General features: G+C 34.4%; 1 protein-coding gene across 1 annotated transcript in view; it reads left to right on the forward strand.

The window, feature by feature from the left end:
• The window catches only part of RGS7 (regulator of G protein signaling 7), a 204,666-nt gene that overhangs the window by 79,851 nt on the left and 105,832 nt on the right, over window positions 1–18,983 (forward strand). The gene's annotated exons all lie outside the window — the stretch shown is intronic.

The following is an 18,983-nucleotide window of genomic DNA, read 5'->3' on the forward strand; positions in this document are numbered from 1 at the left end:
AATTGAATGGTGTCTGTTTGGAAAAATCAGTAAAGAAAATTTGAAATAATCAGGGGTTTAGTATGCAGAATTACTCATAGAGTTTGTTGTCCAGCCAGAGTATTTCACTTTCGTTGTGGAGAACCTGTTTGTGATCCCTCAAAAAAGTTATAAATTAACTTTGTCACAATAAGTGGTTGTGACTGGTTGAAATTCAGGGCAGTCTAACTCGATGTTACCAATACAAAACAAAACTAAACTTGAAATAAAATACTCTTCCATTTAATTTTCATAATACGGAATTAAGAGAAAATGTTTTTATAGTATATGAACTGTTTAACACTTTATATTGGTATCTAGCAACTTACTTTAAATACAATAGAATTAAAATTTTAAAAAGTAAAAAAAAAAAACAAAACAAAACAAAAAAACCCAAAAAAAACCCCAACCAAACAAAACCCCCCTTTTTCAATAGATGGAGCAGAAAGTGGGAAATTGTTAGTAAGAGGAAGTGCTCAGCTTTAAATAAGAAATACAATATTAATTGAGTTTATTTTATGAAAACTCATTCTTTGGTAACTGCATCTTGAGCTTAAGCTTGGGTTTCTTTGAAATTATGCATCATGATGCATAATTTTTGTACTAGAAAACCATAAAATTTTAAAATGGCTTTTAAAATAATATTAAATGTCTGTAAATACTGTATGCACTTGTTTAGTCTTGATATGGTCATATTGAGATTATCCTTCTGTAAATGAGCATAAACTCTGAAGATTTGGTGAGTATGTATTTACAGTTTTTGGGAAATGTGTAAAGTGCATGATTTTTTTGTCCAGGTGTACCAACTTGCTGTTTCCTTTCCCTCTCCTTTACGCTCCCTTTTCTTTTAAGGATTGTCTCTTTAATAACTTGGATATGAGAACATTATCATGTGGTTCAGTTGTGAAAGAAAGTGAGTGGCAACATTGTCTTCATACATTTATAAAAAGACCTGAACTAGCGCAAAAAAATTGAAAACTTCTAGCTCGATAACTGAAATGATTTCCTGGGAGGATTCATTACCAGCAGTACTCAGTTCTTTGTACTTAGGAGAGACCAAGCTCTCCATTAATAAAGAAATAAAGCAGAAGTTTTTATGCAATTATTTTCTGGCATTTTTTCTCTCTCATTCTGAAACAGTACATCCTGCAGTATGTGCACTGCATAATGTTTATTAGCTGGCTCATCATCTGTCAATAATAGATTTTTGTCTTTTTCAGGCACCTAAAAGAAACTGCAGAAATCAATCTATGTAACTACAAAATCATTAATAATCGAGTCGGAACAAAGCTCAACCATCTGTCTACAAGTAGCTGTCTTAATTTCAGGTTGTTGCTTGGGAGATATTTCTGTGTAGTTTACAAACAAATTATTGTACTTGATTTGAGGATGTCAGTTATAGTCTCTACCTGATAAATCAATGACATGGGGGATATGTACTGTGTGGGAGCCTGGCAATATCACAATTTGAATTCTGGAGGGCAGAGAAGAGTTCTGTTTGCTGTTACTTCGGATGAAAAGGGCTGAGACTTCAGCTGAATTCAAGGATGTAGTACCAACAGCTAGAAGGCAGATGAGAGGGCAATGAGAGTTTGAAAGGAAAGAAGAGTAAGTTGAATTTGGAAAAACAAAGAGGCACAGAGAGGAAAAAAATGCTGAGTTTGATGATCAGACAGATAGTGGCACACTTTTAAATGGAAGTGTTGAGAAGACCAGCTGTAAATATTGGGGTTGAATTGCATTGTACAATAAAAAACAAAGTATCTGCCTGGATCTGATAATTGCTGTGAAACCTTGAATCAAAAATTTGGAAGAGTTGCTATAAGTTATGGTAGGAATTGATCATCTCATTTAGCTTCCTATCTGAGCAAGTATTCCTGTATTGCTATTACTCTTAGTTCAATTGCCTTTAATTGATTAAAAGAGTTTATGAACCAAAATTACATCCAACAAGAAATTTGCATACAACTAGATGAGAGGCTTTGCTGACAAGTACAAAAGAATTTATGAATTTTATAAGCCCTTAGCTGCCTTGGGAATAATTCTTTATTATGACTGAAACAAAAATGAATTCCATGGTAACATGTGCTGCAGTATAAGCAAACCATTTTTTAGTGGGTTTTATTTTATTCTCTGAACTGTTATTTAACAGTATCATTTGATCGTATAGCTTACCTAATGAGCTGAACATTGACCCTCAAAATAAGAAGTTTTTTTTAAATTTATAAGCTGCAAGTATAATATATGCATAAAAATCAATTACGATATATGCAAAAAAAAAAAAAAAGTACATCCCACATGTAGAGATTCAAAGCCAGGACAAACAGAAGATTTGAGTAGTGTTCTACTCATGGAGGGACTGACAAGAGCTTCACTATCTTGCACCTTTAAGTCTTTTAAGACCTTTAAGACCTTAAGACTTGAGTGGTCAGAAAGTAATAAAATATGAATAATGTAGGCAGAGTTTATAGAAATCTGAAATCAATTTCAAATGGAATCCTTTCTAATTTTTGTGTGTGTGTGTGTGACATTTGTGTGTATGATTTGAGAGAAGGATTATTGAATCCAAAAATCTTTTTGACACCTGAGTGATTGAGGCTGATATTAAAGATACCTCTTGTCCAGTAGGAGTAGAAGAATGATGGAAACTATAAAAATGCAGATGTTTTCTACATTTTATTTTATTCCATTTCTTTTAAATTATGGCAGACCTCTTTTGAATTCAAGGTGATTGTCTCAGTCTTTGCAGTCCGTGTGTCCTAGGCCCAAAAATTAGATTGCTTCAAAACATGGGATGATGGTTGCAAGTACTGATGGACACCACAAGAAGGGAAAGAAGTTTGACATGCTTATAGGCTATCCTTGTGAAGTGTGGATTAAATTTATTGCTCTTCCTTGTATTTATTTCACAACCCTTACCAAGTTACTAGTAGTAGAGAGGTATTGTAGGTGAATGTGACTGAGTTATGCCCTGGAGCTGCGCGCAGAGCACAGACCTAATCTCGAGCTGAAAAAAGCTGTGGGTCTGGCTGTGTCAGGTTCTTGCCTTTGTGTTCATGTGCCTACTTGGCTGCTCATTACTGCAGAGCACAGGCAGGGCCTGCTTGTGTTTGTGTGGAGAATTTTGCCTTTCTCTTACTTCAGTGGCTTATATATAAAATACAGATATAATTTCTCCATAAAAGGTTACTCTGAGGAAAGAGGAAGTGCATGTTGTGAGGTGATCAGACTGGGTCACTGCTGCCAAGATTGCCCCCAACCAGCTTTTTCTTGATTTACACCCAATCTCTTGAGAGGTTGTAAAGCGCAAAAGGGCACTTGCGCTTAGATTATCAGACATCTCTGTCAAGAAGTTATTATCAGTGCCCTCCAAAAACCTACTGGGAACAACCAAGATCTCCAGCTCCTCCTGCTTGTTTCTCTTGTTGTTTGTGTTGGTGTACAGGCACTTCAGAGAGGCACCCTGTGTTGATTTCTTAGGAAAGTCAAGAGCGTTTTCCCCACAAAACTCTCCTGTAGGCTCCTGTCATCCTTACTTAGGTGGACATGCTTGAAGTGGGCTCATTTTAGTCCTGTGCTGCTGATTAGGAGGACTCTTGTGTCTGATAAACCCCAGACAGCTTTTGTTTGCCCATCTGCTTCACCACTTCTTCACTTGATTGTTGATCATCCTTTTGCATCCCTGTTGGTCTTAGTTTATAGCAAAGACGCTTTGGCCTCATTTAGTCAGAAATAACTTGACATAATTATATTGCTGTGTCTGGAAAAAATATGGATTTGAAACAAAAATGTACTATTTTAGAATTTTTTCAACAGTAGTAATATAAAATGGAATTACTGGATAAAGTACTTAAATGGTACATTTAAAAAATGAATAGTGTTAATTAAAATAGCTTTTGAAGATAAATGGTTTGGTTCTCAAAAACTTTCATGTGATGGGGAAAGGATGAACATATGATAAAGATCTGAGATCTAAATATTGAAAACATATATATATGTTTTTGTGTCTGTGCACTTTGTTTCAGCATGCACAGCTATGTAGGTTCTCTTAAAAAATAGTTTCTATTTTTTTTTGCTGATTAATTTCATTATTATTTGATTTCATCATAAAACCACTATCTCATTTTCTTCTGACCTAATTTTCTGTCTTCTTCTGTGTCTGAACTGTTTTCAGTTGTACGCACAAAAGACACGATATATATAACACAGTCATGCATCATCCTAACCAAGCCATTAAATGGTTACTAAAGTTCTCAAAAGCAGTCACACCCTGCCAAAATTTTTGCAGTGAAATTTTGAAGATACTAAGGAAGAGAAAACATGACCTGAATTTGAGTAATGTGTTTAAAATAGTATAGTGCTATGCATTTTTAATAACTGCAGTTGAGGTTCTTGCAACAGCACTGAAAGCTGTGCTTTGCTCCCAGTATAGGTAACATAAAGATCATCTAAATTTTAAGAACTCTCATGTGCTGCAGAAGCTGGAGCAACCATCTATTTCGTCTAAATTGAAATTGTGTCTTACAGCTCATTCATATACTCATTTATTTCTTTGTCTTAAACCTTTTACCTAATATAATTTATTTTTTTAGTTTGTGTGTCACACAATATTAATTCTGTCATACTAATTTTATTTTGCCTTTCATTGATCAGTAGAATCACAAAAGGCTACTGAAGGGACCCTTCAGGATCATCTAGTTAAACTCCCCTGCCATGGACATGGATGTCTTTTACTAGATCAAAAACCTTTCTATGTCTTTGACATCTGTCCTCCACCTATTTGGTAATCTTGATTCTTTCTTTTTCAGTGCAGATGTTTAACCTCTTCCTTCATGGACCACATTCCATAACTTCATTTGTTCTTTTCCACACTTCCCTTTTTCATCACTACATCTTCTCTAGATATAAATATTATTTCTGTATAGTCAGAAGATGGAAAGATACTGTTGTTTTTACTTCTGCAAGTTAAATTTTAAAAATCTAGAGAAGTTAAACGTTTTTAATGCTGTTAAGTTTGTAATCAATGTAACAAAAGTACTGTGAATGTTTTAATTACATGAGCCTTGCTGTAATGTCTGAAGTTCTAAAGTAAACTTCATGTTAATCACTTATTAATTATAATAATCTGATTTTTAGTGCTGTAGTCATGGATTTGACAGCATCTGAGATGACATTAGGAGAGCATTAGTGAGGTTAAGAACTAATTATTGTTTTATGTATGTGCTTGGCAGGGATGCAAGAGGAAAGGCAGCAAGAGCAGTTTGGTATTCAGAGCAGCCCCGGGGCATTGCAGTGTCCCAGTTGCCTCTATGTGAACTGCAGAGGGACTGAGCTGGGGCCATCCTGGTGCTGTGTCCCCACTCAGGCTTTGGGGCAAGGCCAGAGAGAGCTCAGCCCTGGACTTCAAATGAATCTCAAAATGGTTCAATAGATTTCAACAGTGTGGCTTACTGCTTTACCAGTGTGAAGACGACTTATTTTGGGTATGAGTGAGGTGTTCCGGTGCAGTAATATTGTAGGAGTATTGGTTTGCCAGCAACAATGTTCACTATTTACAAACTATGGGAATTACCATGTGTTTTTGTATAATTTGGCACCTGATTTATCTTTTAATTTCTGTGTCTTTGAGGGCTATCAAAGGACATGCACTGTGCTGCTTTTGAGCTTTTGGTAAAAAATTATAGTTTTATGTTCTGGTTTGGAATATGTAGTCCTTGGAATAACTTGGACCCTAAAATAAAGTCTAGATTCCTCATTTTGCTATGCATACTGTGAACAAATTCTGATTTGCACTTTCCAGTTGGTTGTTACTACTCCTTTAGATGCTTTAGAGCACACAGTGGGGATGGTATCACAGGATAATAAGCCTAACTGACATAACAAAAAAAGGAAATAAAGAAAACCATAACTGTCTCATTTTTGGGTCAAACTGATCTCATAATTATTCCTAATGAATTTTCTGTGTCTGGGGATGTCTTGCATGTATTTTATTTGGAAAGTACAGTTAAATGTGCAAGTGATTACTGTGTGGATTCATAAATATAACAAAAATCTTAGAATTTTAGGTCTATGGTTTGATAAGAAATCTAAAACCAATACAATGTCCAAGAAAGCCGTTTTGCATCAAATTTTTTTAAGACATGCCCACAACTACTTTGCTATGGAGAATGGACTGCTGCTTAGGAATGAATGTGTTAGGCTTCAAAGATCCTATCTAATTATCTTTAAGTAGAATTTTGTATGAAAAAATAAATCCTGGTAAGGGTGTGTATGATGACCATTCACTAAAATACAAATCTACACAGTTTCAAAGGAGATGACAAGATAATGAATGTGGATCTTTCCTTTGCCCTTCTTGTGATTCCCTCCTCCCTTTCTGCTTTGTTTGACACATAAAAGCCTTTTAAAACTATTTCAGTGTACAAGTTATTCCTTATATTTCTCTTGCAACATCATGTACCTCAACAGGATGTGATAAGGTAATGATGGAACAAAGAGGCATACAGTAAATAAATATGTCTCTAAACATTCTCCTTCAGAATAATGAACTTCTCAGCTAAGTTTAACATATTAAATGAATTCAAGACATCAACATCTAAGAGGTTAAATTAGATGTAAGGGGGGGACCATACAGAAATACAGTTTTGTGGGTTTGTATATGGAATGCAACATCTTTAATTTAATTTCTGGAACCTTATAAATAGTTTAGCTTTTGGTAGAAAAGGAGGACATATGCTGTGGCAGTCATGAAGTACTTAATATTCAGAAGCCCAATACCTACTGATGCTAATATTTATTCCCAAAATATCAAAGGAAATGCCTTCACTGACTACAGTAGGCTTTGATTTATGTCTCTGAGAAGACATAGGGTGGGAAAAATGTCAGGACTCTGCCGCTTTCTGGAACAGAAAGAAACTCCAGTCTGTTTTAAAATCTGTATGCTTTAATTTTATCTAGCATTACAATGCTCCAGCACAACAAAAACTTTAGCAAGTTTATTATTTAATGTTTGTTTCCTTAGTTGTCTTTGATATTTCCCAGCCACTGGAGGTTACAATGGTTGCCAAAGGTCAGTTGGTAGCAAAGTGGAGAAGAAAACCAAGGATTCTCAAATCCTCATTAAGTGACTCCTGTGCTAAATGCAACTAACTCTGTTTTTCCAAATGCCAGAGGAATCTCATCTGTGTGTGGATATTTTCCTTTTCTCTGACCTTATTTGAAGCCATTTAAAAGAACACAATTAGGGTTTTCTGTATTTGTACACAACATCTGCAGCCCCTTAATTTTTCCAGGTAATGACTAGTTGTCTAATGTATTACCACTTTTCAGCCAAAAGTAGGAATCTCTTGTTTCTGCTTGGAAGATGTATGTGCTTACAGACTAACCTCTATTTATTATATTTTAATTTATTACTGTGGAGATTTCTTTCAGAGTAATCACACTGTATAGGAAAATATGGGGGTTTTTTTAGGAAGAGTCTAATTTCTTCTAGCAATTTTTCATATCTATTTGCAGTATAAGACAGGTCATTCTAAATGTTTCCTAACACAGATACAGGATTAACTGAAGTAGTGATTCAGTTGTTAAACTTGGTTACTTTCTATCCTTTAAACTGGTAAAACAGATAAACTCATGATGGAAAAAATCTCTTTCAAAAGACTTTGATTTTTCAAGTGACAAATGGCTTTATTGCAATCAAGCTTTTCTGTTCTGAAAGTAACTTTGTATGACAATTGTTCCCATTCATGCTAACAGTTTGATCCAACTGGATCTATTACAAAGATTCTGACTTTTCCAAGTATTCAAATTAACCAGCTACAGATCAGTTGAGAGATTTGAGGTTGAGTTGAGAATGTCTTATCTGCCCCTACAGGAAGGCTGACAGAAAGGTGGCTGCAGCATTCAAATTTCCACTGAGCATTATGTCATATATACTGCTCAGTGCACCAAGTAACTGGAATGAGTTTGTCGTTCTGGCAAAATAAAATTTGACCAAAAAATAGCATTCTGTAATTCTTTCCTGAAGTGTTTTGCATATGTTTTTTCCTAGGGTAAAAAATGATTTCACAAATGAATTTGAGGGCTTTAATTCTGATTTCTTCTGGTTTTATGGTTTTTAATTTTAATTTGCTCAAATACATTTCCTTTTTTTGGTTCTTAAGTTAGAGTGTGTCTGATTTTAATATTTTTCTAATCTCATTGCATACATATAGTAGTATGTGAATGCCAAAACTTGTTTATAATAAAAGAAATTCTCCTTTGCCAATTGTGTATCAGATAGAATAAAGAAATGGTTTTATAGTCATTATTCACAATTCTCAGAGCTCACATATTTCAAATCTGTTAATGACTGCTGTTCTACTTTCTTTTGTGGCACAAATGTGGTTTGACAATAAAGACATAGAATGTTTCTAATCAAAAGGAAAATGACTGCAAAGGAAAATAAAATGTAGATACTGTAAATGTCAAACTATGACTAAATTGGACAAGTACAGAACATCCAGACCTGATTTGCTTTTAAGTGTCTAAATCATGAGAATTTAAAAGCTCTAGTGTTTTGATGGCAAGATAGCCTTTTCTGCTTTCTTTATTCCAAAGGAGATTAAAGTATGGTTGGTTTTTCTGGGAAAATATAGCATGAATTCTTAAGAAAAAATCATGTTTTTAAAACAGAGAAAAATTAGGCACATAGTTATTTTAATTTTCTTTAATTCCTTCAGTCCAAGTCCAGTGGAGTGCTAGAGCTGATACAGTTGCTGCATACAACTGAAAGGACGTACCATAAAATGTTCTGCTTTACCTCATTATGCTGCAACCAGTCAAAATATAAATTGGGAAATGTCACACTGGAATGGGGTCCAATTTCAAAAAGTACTGGAACATGCACACTGTGTCCCCCACTGTCATTTGATATGTCACTTCACTGGTTTTTAATGAGTTAGGTGTTTAGTTGCTTCCATTTTCTTAGAAAATTTCAGCCTTAATGTTTACAAATGGTTAAGCGCTTTGATAAATAAACCTTTACTGAGGTTGCTCCCAAACCATTACATGGCATAGGATCCTTGTGAAGATACAGTGATTTAGAGTGGGATTGGGAACAAACTGTGTCCTTTTTTAATGGTGGAAAAAGAATCAGGTAAATTTAATTATAAGCAATGAAGCCAAGAAGTCTTAGCTTGTGTGTTTGTAAGGTAACTGTGTACAACGGACACAGGTGTGGACTGGCATTACTGCTCCTTAGCAGTGATTTCTTTTAAGAGAACTCCTGTGAAAGCCTACTTTGATCAAAGAGTATGGCTAACTTAGATTTCATTTGTAAATGAGGAACTTGCATTTCTGTTTTGCCCGTTCGTTGTGTAGAATCGAGAACCCATATGGAAATTCTTACTAACTCTCTTCTTCCAAATAACTCCTAAAGGAAACAATGGGCTGCATTCTGTTAATCAAGTTGTTTTTCTATGACTTCAGTAATTTTTAGAAGAATGTCAGGATTTTGTGAATGCCATAGAAACATTTCCTCCGTTTTAGGAAAATAAGATTTTAAATTTGTCTTAAAATCTGGCTGATACAGTTAGAATCCTATACAGGAATAATTCTGGAGATGCTAGAAATTATAAATAAAATAGTGGCAGTTTTGGAATTCTTTGCAAAATGTCATTATTTAAATTACATTTTATAATTTTATTTTATAGCAAATATATTTTGTTTGGGTGTTTTTCCACAATCAAATCAAAATACATTTTAAAACTGTAAAAACCAATTCAGAAAAACCTGTTTATTTCCACATAAATCCACTCCAATGTTTTTGTTTTAAGTGCATGTGGAACTTATTTTTTACTAGTCCTTGCTGTGTAAGAAGACCTATGGCCTATTTTTCTTAAATTCTAATGTTCTGATGGATGAAAAGCTTGACTAATTTGTGTAGTCAATAGGAGATGAAAAAATTTGCTTGACATGTAGAAATGCATGATTTTTGTCACTGAAGAGTAGGCTAATATTTGTATGCATTGCTTGTCTTACATAAGCCTATGGTTTGCACTACAGCTCCTGAATTGCTACTAGCAAGAGCTACATAAAATAATTTTCCTTTTTAGCATGAAAAGTAGTACTAGAGTGTGTGTGATCTTCCCAAGAGGAATAAAAAGATGATCAGGCCTGGAGCTTCTGCTGGCTCAAAGGGGAGATGATGATAAGACTTTTAATAAGGAGGAGGGAAAATGTACTGGTGTTATTGGGATGCTGGTAGCTAAATTTTTATTAAAAAAAGGTGTAAATGTTCTGGTTCATTTATATCAGTACTCATCTTGATTTTTTTTTTTTAATTGCATAGGGAACGTTCCACGACTGCATTTTCTGTGGAATTTAGCCATTAATTATCTGTATTGTTCACTTGGCAGATCAATAGTTCAGTATTTCATTTGTTTTCATTTCTTTTACATTGTTCTTTAAGTGAAAACGGGTGAATTCAACATGCTTTAAGAACTGACAGGCAGAACATCCACCACTGTCTATTCAGATTAGGTAAGAATAAAATATTTGTTTTCAAGTAAGTTGTGTAACAGAGGGTGAACAGACTACTGTGAAACCAGTCCATCTGTCATATAATGCTACATTACTGTATTATATCAGCAGCCTCTTTTTTTAAATGCCAAATAGAATTGATACTGAAAGCTTTCCATACTGTAATAAAATTAAGAATCCTTTTATTTTTTTTTCAAGAACATGATTTAATAGTCACTTGTAAAAATTTATTTTTATGGTACCAGTTCTACTTCTGTATTCAATGGAGTTTAATGACTCAGAGCAATTTCAAGGACCAAGAGACTAGAAATAAAGCTTTTATGAAGTATTTCTGTTCTCTAGGTGCTGAAATATTAACAGAAGATCAACTTGCCTCCTTCAGTCTTCCCCCACCACAGAGCAGAGAGCAATGCAGAAATCACCAAAATACTTATCATTTACCCTGAAATGTTATTTCTGTCAGTGTAATTTGAAACATTTCTTGTAATTAGTTTTTTGCTCATCAGTATTTGAAGGATAATGATATTGTACTTCTTAAGAAAGGTTTCATCCTTGGTCAACAGTAGCTTCTTCTAAAATGATCTGCTGCTGTGATGTGGCTTTGTAATGTTTGGGATCATCTGACAAGTGAGGAAAAGAGATTCCAACAGACAAATTTAGATTTAAAACCATTAGTAACAGATGACATAAGAAAGATGTACCAATTTAGAGAAAAACAAATCTGTTTTTCAGACTTCAGAATTAAAAGACAATATTTTGGAGTAAATGTAAGTGTTCTCCAGAGGAATATCACTTTTTTTGTTAGGTGGATGAATACATCACAACTCTATTGTAGCTAATATTTTGTGACTGTTTCTTGTGAAGGCAAAATGTGCTATTGGCTACAATTCACTTTTGTATTTGAGTTACCTATATATAAGCTAACTTATTTCATTATTTTCCATCTCCTACAAAAATGTCTGCATCTGTTTTCTTCTTTTAAATCCCAACCTGACTCTGTGGTTTTGTTTTTGTGGTTTTTTTTGGTTTTTTTTTTTTTTTTTTTGTTTGTTTGTTTTTTTTTCTGTTGAATTTTGAAATTGTACTTTTCTTCTTTTTTGGAAAAAGAAAAATCAAACATTTGGACCACTTTTGTAATATTGTGTTTGAAGGTCCATTTGGGATTTCAGAGATCAGGTTTCCATTGAACTTCTCTGTTTCTGAAAAGTACAGAACACTTTTAGTGTCAGGACCATCATATTACAAATGATCAGTACAACCCAGAAAACAGCTTGGCTTTGAAAGACTGTAGTTTTAAAAATTTGTATTTTGCCTAAGAAATATTATTTCTGTCTCTGGTAACACAGTCTAGAAGCTCAGATCTTGACCTGACAGATTAATAAAAATAGTTTATAGGTTTAGCTGCTTTAAAAAATGTGTATTTTCTTCTGAATTACGTATTTTTGCAGACATCTATTAATGAAAGCAGTCCTTCATGAAGACCTTCTTCATCAAGCTCTGTTTTCTTCTGAAGTGTCCATAGTGATGCTTCTCTTTCCTCTGTCATTCCAACCAAAATTTCATACATGTGATGGAAATAATTATTTTACTGAAAACACAAATGCAGTTTCCAAAATTATCATTGACTTAGGTGGTTTTGAAATTTCACCATCTGGATGTGTTTTTTAACTCCTTTGGGTAAGCTCTCTCTGGTTTTGTTCTGCAACAATAACATTCAAAATTTGAGAAATGTGTCTTTTTAATTAATTCTCATTAATAGTTTCTAACTTCCAAAAAACCAAGGTAAATAAAATGAAATGCTTTTCTTTATCTATCTGGAATTTAAACATAAGAACCATTTAGTTCAAGTAGTAGTTTTTACATCAGTTCATAGCTTTTATGTGTTCTGTATCTGATTCTGACATTGACTAAATATAAAATACGCTTCTTGGCTAGGAAAGACCAGAGTAAAAGTAAATTATGAAGTATTAGTACTATGAAAAAATTTAAAATATCTGAATTATTTTGCAAGTGGTTAAATTAAAAACCAGCTTTTTTCTTGCTTAAGAGATCTTTTTGTTGCTTGAAGTTGCGTTTTCACAAGGGCTAGGGAGCTGGAATTTCCAGCTGCCTGATTTTTCACAGACTTAGTAGAGCATTTTCTATAACCTTTTCTTGATTTCAAAGCTGAATCAGTGTGATGTATTCCTCCAAAGTTATATGATCTTTCTGTAATGCCAGTTGAATTGTTTTTAGCAACTACTTCAGTCTGCTCTTTGCAGTCCAGCTATAGAGCATTGATATACATTCAGTGAACTGGGTGTATGTTTTATATATCCAGATGTAGGATTCTTAGGTGAGATAAAAATTTAATTCAAAAGAGTAAAAGCCCTTGCAGTGTTATAGGTTTGTTGGCAGTGTTCTGACATACTGAGTTGTCAAAAAAATTGCAGTCATACAAGCAAACTCGCACTATTTTTCTGTATTTTTCTGAATTAGCATGAAAAATAACTTTTTTTTTTCAGATCAATTTATCCAAAGAAAGAATAGTGATAAATAACTGCAGAATGATGGAGGAAATAGACAGTTCTGTTTACCCAGTGTATGAAGTCAAGAAAAAGAGTGGTGCATCAAACTATGAGCTCAAGACTAGCAGTCCTTAGGAGAAAAGATAGTTAATTATTGGCATAAGTTGCTACCTACAGAATGTACTGTATGGTACCTTCAGGATTTTCCATTCCATATTGTACAGTTTCTTGTGATGGGATTACCCTTTATTCAAACTTTACCTAGGGATCACTCACAGCTTTAGCTTCCAAACAGGCCACATGATTGCAGGTTAATGACAGGAGCTCAAAGTATGCTTTCAAGTTGTCCTTCTTTCAAAAAGTATTATAATAGGTATTTGGAAAGCATAAGAACTCCTTGTATGGTTTGTATTAAACTGCAAGAACCTTTTAAATGAAATGCTGGTTTTGATGAGTCAGCATTTTAGTTACATGAATAAGACAAGATCATGCTTAAAATAATCATTCAAACCCACACTTTTAAATCAGCAAAGTGTGCAGAACCCATCTTATTTTTGTAAGTTCAGTGATGAACATATAGGTTGATAGTAAGGAGAAGCCCAGTGGGACTGCTCATTTAATTATGTCTCAAAAATAATTGCAAAAAATTGGCATCAATTTTCTAATAAATTCAAAATAGCCTTAATTATTCTTAATAAATGACAAAGGTTTGCCCTGTGCTCATTTAATGTAAGCAGAGGCTTATATATGTAGTACCACTCCTGTTTTACCAGTCTGAAACATTACCTGTATGTTGAATCTGAAACAGTATGGATAATTAGGGAAAATAGATTTGAATCTTAACTAGAAATTCACGTGGACAACTACAAATTAAGCCCTAAGATAATGATTCAACACAGATTTTTGTGCTACTTGTGAAGCCAGAACATCATCTCCTCTCCACAGATATTCTGTTTAGGGACAGAGTGTGGACTATTTGCTCACACCAGCATCTTCATATACAGAAGGAAAGAAACATGAGGCAGAAGTGCCAGCATTATAGGTACATGTAGGTTCTTGAAACTATCTCCAATGCATCTATTTAATACGGTTGGAAACTTTTGTGTTGGTTTGTCATTTAATTTTATGATGTCAAATAATTATTTCAGCAAATAGAGGCTCTAAAAAGAATGAGACCAGTCATTCTTGTATTCTTTTAATTAAGTTATTCTATAATTTAATGTTCATCAGAGAGTACCTAGGGCTGTTTCCTGTGTTGGTAGACCAGAGATGCAACACTGCTGTCTTAGAAAACTCGTGACTGACTGCTTTTATATCAGCAAGGTCTGTGACTTCATGTCATTAGCAGTTTGGTTAATCTTGCATGTTTCAAGCCATCTTGCAGCACTGTATTTTAGTCAAAAATCTAAAGGTACTTTTCTGAACTTCTGAATGTTTTAAACTTGGTTTACATACCAAGTAGGAATAAAGAGTTGAAATAACCCAATTCGGCATTAAATGGAAAATGCTAAAATCTTTGACATGAGGATACTAAACTATCTTGTTTCTACACATTTGATTTAGAAAAAGAGTTGTCAGCATTCTTAAACTGAGATTGTTTATTTTACTTTGGTGACTTTCCTTCATACACTGGGTAAACTGGAGGTCTCCCATTAACCTTTTTCCACCTTCAAGGTTATTTCTTACTGATTTGATCTGGCAATCAGTTTGCCTGTACCTGTGGTTGTCAGCAAAGGAGTCAGAAGAAAAGTGGCCCTTACTTTGTAAGGAACCTTGTATCTGTCTCCTACCCTGCAAGTTTTGTTCAGCCCATGTTGCTTGGAGTACATCTCTGCACAGGGGACAGGCTGAGGAAAATTTCCTGCAACCTTCTGGCCAACTGCACTGATGACCTTGCACCCTGTGAAGTGTTAAAGTAGACAGGGGAGAAAATGTCTAAGGAAACATGTTGCATATTGTAAGAAATATGCTGTGACTCTTTATACTTTTTAACAAGTTTGGATCAGGTTTGTAGCTAGTTCCACTGGGCTATTCCACCCCTGCATTTGTGTAAAAGGAGAAAGATTTTAGCAAAATGAAGAAAGCTGTAGTGTGGGTGGACCCCAGTACACTCAATGTAAGAGCAATCTCCGTTCTAATGTATGATAACTGAGTATAAAATTATGCTTATTTCATTTTGGTATTCCTGAGTATAATCTTAATTCCCTGGCACAGTATTTATTTTTAAGGGACATAACTCAAATTAACACATTTGTGTATGTGTAAGTAGGCCAAGGCTTCAAGTTTTTACTGTGTATCTCTTGAACTAGCGTATTTCCAGATAAATTACTTTTTCTAGTATTCTTGTGTCTAGTGATCATCCTTATGGATGGAGTTGATTTAGGCTCAATTTTAGTGGATGAAAAAAACTCTTTTCCTGCACTAACAAGCATTTTGTTTTTCACTTTTGTTGTGTTTGAATTAATAAAAAAAAGAAAACCCAAACCAAAACCAGTTCTTAAGACTCAGTGATGCTGAAGTGTAGTTCAAGTTGATAATTTTTGCAAGATGTGCAGATGAGCAGCAATGAAATTATTATTTAGATTTGGAAGTTTAAAGATCAGGGCTTCCCCCACAAACCACATGGCCGAGTGGCACTGAGGAACCATAAAAATTCTGCTCTTAGGAGCTGTATTCCTTTCACCTAGCTATAAGTAGCTAAAGGATACTGTCCCTGATGGTGTTGTCAAGACCTCCTCTGGTTCTGCTCCTGGGGTAAGTTGGGCATGCCTAGCTCCCAGTGTGTTCAGAGCAAACTCAGTTGTCATTGTTCAATAGCTCCTGTATCCTGTAGCCCTTCTGTAACAGGATATTGTTATCTGCCTTCTTTTTGCTTTAAAGAAGATGCATTGTCACTGTTGTCATAGAGTCAGGCTTTGAAATAGATTTCACAGTCTTTACGTGTCAAGATGAAGGCTGCAAATTATCTTCACAAGGAGACAAGTGAAGTTTTAAATATTAATATTGTAAGTTTGTTCTGATTTGTCTATGCATCAGAAGTTTAGTGAGTTTTTGTTAGGGTTGGAATTACCCCACTGGTAAAAAAAAATGGCACATTTTTTGAAGAAGAGGTTTATTTAGAAAGCTTTCTGTAGGATCTGTGCTGCACTGAAACGTCTTTCTAGCTATACTTTCTCAGTTAATGATGTATAATGATGACTGAAAACTCAAGATATGCTTATACACCTTCCTCTTCTCAAGCATATTGAGAATATCCTTCATTTGCAGAGTGATCAGGAGACAAATTATTTGTGGGTTTGTTTGAATTACTTGAGAATGTTTAGGATTAAAAAGACAAGACAAGGGCCAGACAGGTTTAGCCAGGTAACAGCATATGAATACAAAAAATTCTTCTGAGGTGAAATGAAGAAGTTTCTATTTCATTTTTGAGCATTGGGTCAGGTAACTCAGAAACAAACAATGATACATCAGGAAGGGAAATTATTATATCAGGCAGCAGCATGTGTTTCCCAGATTAGGCTCCTTGAGCAAAATTAGATTAAGATTTTCTTTCATCATTCCAATTAAAATATTCTGCCCTTTTCGTTGTCTTAGGTTATTGTTGATGAATGACAGAGGAGTGCCTTGACTGTTGCTTCCAAAATATAATGAAGTTTGATGGTTTTCGGTGGAAGAGGTTATATATTTGCTGAATTTAAAGCAGCTGTAACAGAAACAGCAACTGCATATTTTGAAAGTTAAACTGTGCTCATGCATATATTAGATTGGATAGGTTTGAATCTTTAAATTAAACTTTTTTCTTTTAAACTTCCCTTCATTTTCTAGAGTTCTTATGTTTAAGATTTAAGATAACCACAAGTAACTTAGATTTCCATGCAAGAGGTCAACTGTATCTAATTAGTGGACTGCTGTTGTGTTGTGTGTTCAGAATGTTCCTGCTCACTTAGGAGGTAATTTTTGTTCACTGAGTTATCCAGGCAGTTCCCAGTAATGCTGTCTACAGAATGAGCTGCCTTTTGCACAGACAGAATTCATGCCCAACACAGAACGTCAATATCAGCTTGATATAAAGGGGAAGGTGTAATTTTGCAGTGCAGACACCCTAGAGTTCACTTTGCTAATCAAAACCAGAGGACTCTCCCAGAGCTTCAGTCTCTCTCAGAGTGAGATTTTATGCTGTTTAGATTCAATCCTGTCTGTGATGAAAGTTTAGGAAAGCATATGTAAATGTCAGTTACCAAATTCTTCCACGTACTCTCAAAAGACTGACTACTGACAGCACTGGGAATTTAACATTTGCACTCATGTGTTCTTGAGCAAGCAGTAACTGCATCTCTCTACCTGTAATGCTATGTTTGAGAAGTGTGGCTGTGCTTGTAGCAATCCTTATTATATTGCAAATATGCCTTTAGTGTGTTGCCTTATATACAAATTGTTTTCTGTACTTTGTCCTAGAGTAATGTGTATTATTCACTCCGTGGTTCTAGCAATATTCTCACAAGCTTATTATGCATGTCTGTAATTTATCACCAAATATGATCAGCAAAAATGTTTACTTGAATTTGAGTGAATTCCTGTTCACTTAAGGGCAAAATAAGGCAGCTTACCAACAGAATTTGGAAGGAATTGATACAAACCTTCAGTTACCATGTGGATAAAAAATGTAGGGACAGATGCCATTTCACAGGCAATGGCTGACAAGCATAGATATGCTTGACAATTTTCTATTAATAGCCTTTTCTATTTAAATAATTAAATTCCATGTCAGATGAAAATTGGTTCTTTTCTTCTGTTAGATTTTAGACATTGTTTAATTCTGAACAATAGACTCCATTTTCACACCTTGCTAATAATATTTACTTCTTGCGTTTACTTTTTTAGTTTGGACAATGACACTGGATTTGTATTCCTTAGGTTGTTAATATGTGATCTATAAAAACATGGAACATGGGAACCTCCAGACACTCTATGTATAAATAGCTTTTTTATGAGCAGTCAAGCTAAATTATTTTGTTTTCTTTTTTTCTTTTGGGTATGGATTTTTGTTCTTTATCCCAAGTACACCCCTGGTGACCCCAAATGCTGTTTGCTTTCCTGGCTCTGTATAACTCCCTTACTGGGCCAATTTAAGCACACCTGTGCCCAATGCTGGTTTGCTATTTGATAATGTGGGACATCTGACTTTAGGGGAAAAAGGGGTATGACAGAATTTTGTCTGTTACTCTGTTTCCACAGCACAGCCCAGCCACAAACTTTTAATGAAGTTTTTGGGAATCTATTAGGGCTAAAGAAGTGACATAGAAAAATTTTTTAAACTTTGAATAATAGAGTATAAAAGGCCCTGTAACACAGAGTTGTTCACATGGTGCATGTTGGTGATATAAGAAAAAAGAAAGAATTGTAATTTATTTCATCATAGTTACATTGAACATTTTGTGAAGCTAGATATTCAAAGAAGAAAGAAAGAAATTATCAAATCTGTAAACTTAAATTCTGAAATAGGAAAAAGAAACACTGGCCTTGTAAGCCAGTGACTCTACTTAAATATTCTTCGTTTTCCAGTGAAAGAGTTTTCTAGTCATAGTTCATAGAAAAGTAAGCCTTTGAGTTGGGCACAATTTCTAAAATATACAATTTCTAAAATCTAAAAATTGATCTGGAAAACTGAGCCAATGTAAAAATAGATACATAAAAAAATCAGAAAATTATTTTTTTTTTTTTTACCTACTCCCTTATTACCTACAAAGAAACCTTAGGTTTTTGGCTCTGCTGTCTCCAGGAATTACAACATGTTTTATTTTTTTTCCCCTTCTCAAAACAAAAGAAGGAATTTTAGCTTTGAACTTAAAAGCTCTATTTTGTTTTGAAAATTGTATTTGAGAACTCTATCAGTCCCCTAAAAGCCAGTATGTGTCTATTTTGCTTTTATGTGTGGTA

Source organism: Pyrgilauda ruficollis, unplaced genomic scaffold (assembly GCF_017590135.1).
Source record: "Pyrgilauda ruficollis isolate IOZ18807 unplaced genomic scaffold, ASM1759013v1 scaffold24, whole genome shotgun sequence".
Taxonomy (NCBI): domain Eukaryota; kingdom Metazoa; phylum Chordata; class Aves; order Passeriformes; family Passeridae; genus Pyrgilauda; species Pyrgilauda ruficollis.